The sequence below is a fragment of the Cyprinodon variegatus genome, unplaced genomic scaffold, assembly GCF_000732505.1.
Source record: "Cyprinodon variegatus isolate N-32 unplaced genomic scaffold, C_variegatus-1.0 Scaffold415, whole genome shotgun sequence".
NCBI classification, from domain to species: Eukaryota; Metazoa; Chordata; class Actinopteri; order Cyprinodontiformes; family Cyprinodontidae; genus Cyprinodon; species Cyprinodon variegatus.
In genome coordinates, this window is record NW_015150868.1 from 417,338 (window position 1) to 419,160 (window position 1,823).

The 1,823-nt window shown below is 44.4% G+C and overlaps 1 protein-coding gene across 1 annotated transcript in view; it reads left to right on the plus strand.

Moving 5' to 3' along the window:
* The first annotated feature begins 20 nt into the window (after positions 1-20).
* LOC107093236 (homeobox protein Hox-B3a) overlaps positions 21-1,823 on the plus strand; it is a 41,626-nt gene continuing 39,823 nt past the window's right edge. Inside the window, exon 1 of the mRNA XM_015388165.1 lies at positions 21-290. The gene's annotated coding sequence lies outside the window, so the exon portion shown is untranslated. The remainder of the gene's footprint in view (positions 291-1,823) is intronic.

Here is a 1,823-nt window from a genome sequence, read left to right on the forward strand (position 1 = left end):
CACCCCCCACCACCACCACTACCCCCGCCTTTCAAACTTCCTCCTCTTAAAATACAGACTAACACACATAGATATCCACACACACACAAACCTCCCCTCAGTGGTCATCAACCGGCTATTTTTAAATCCCACAAATCAGCCCATAAAAAGAAGAAAAGTTTTTGTGTTTGTTAATGATGAGAACAAGAGCTCAGGAGAGAAACTCCAGGCCAGCAGTCAGAAGCCGTCACAGTGCAAGACAAGGAGGAGAAGAAAAGATGGCCTCCAAGCTCCTGGAAGCTGCGACAAAGGTAGGAGACCTCAGGCTTTAGTCAGGGTTTTGGTTTCTCTTGCATGGATGCTACAGTTTTATTACTCTAAAGCAACAAAGTGCATTAATTCCTGTGTGTGGTATGTTGAATGAAGTGTGTGAGTTTATGTATCTGGGGGTGTTTTTGTGCTGTGAAGGGTTATATCTTTAAAATGTGGATCTGCTTTAGCTTAAATCTTTCCCATTTGCTGCTGCGCATTTATCTGTTTTTTGTGTCCAAAAAGGTTCTTTTTTTCTCACACCCATCTTGGATTTATGCGCCTAAGATGCTGTTGAGATAAACTCTCCACAAAATAAACTAAAGCTCATTTGGATCCCTTTCCTCATAGTTTTAGGTTTTAGGCATTGTTCTTTAGTTTAGTTTTTTTTTTTTTTTTTTTCTGGGTGCAAACAGGTCACAGATGCCAGAACATGAAAAATAGTTCAGGCGGTAAGGGGGTTGCAGGGGAGGCGGGGTCTTGGAAAAGAAAAATTAAAAGAACGCAGTGAGCTCTGGTTAATGGAAACTCGCACTGCTGCGCTTCAGATCCAATTTAGCTGGGAAACAAATAATTTCGCAGGTCTTTGTAAATGAATTGGCTGCCGGGCGCTTCCAGGTCTTCCGTTTATCTGCTGATCCGTGCAGCAGCAGCAGCAGCAGCAGCCTCAGGAAGCGCACTCACTGCTGCCTGACCTCTTCACAGATCAATCTTACAGGAATCAAAGCACAGCGGATCTGAGCTGGAGCTTATAGGCCGTCACGTGACGCTTTTCATGGAAAGGATGCAGAAATTTCAGCGAAACAGTTTAGTGGTCAAGTTTTTTTTTTTTTTTTTTAGGGGGGGGGGTAAACAAACAAACGAAAAGTAACAATAACAAAAAAAGAAACTGAGATCTTGCAGCGACAGCAGGAAGCTAAACTGAAAGGGTTCAACCAGGGGACAAGTTTTTCTGACCGATGAGGTCCACTGGCTCTGAAGCCAGAGGCTGACCCGCAGTCACCCCCTGCCCGATTCCTACCTTACCTCCCCCGCGCCATCCACCTACCTGCCCCCGCCTCTCTGGCCCCCCTTGACCTCACCAGACGGCTAGACCCTCCGCTCCCTCGGACATTCCCAGACCTTTGGAGCCCCAGGGCCACTTTGTCATAACAGGCAAAGTTCAGAGCTCTGGAAGCCAGGCTGACTATGGCATATTTTCTCCCACACAGACTGATGGGCAGCGCCCCGGTGTGAGACTGCAAGATACCTTCATTTGAACACAACGAGAAACATCACAAATAATAGACTTTAAAAGATGTCTAAATGTAAAAGGCTTAATTTCTTGGGGGTTCTTGGACAGGTTTTTTTTTTTTACCAGGCTGTGGGATAGTAGCTGGACAGAAACTAACTTTTGTTTGTAAAGAGCAATAAAAACAGCACATGACAGATCTATAGTAAATAGAAATGTCCTGTTGGAATGTATGTGGAGGAATCGTGTCGGCTAAGATAACTATCAATGATATAAATATAATTCAATAATTCAGTTCAGTTAA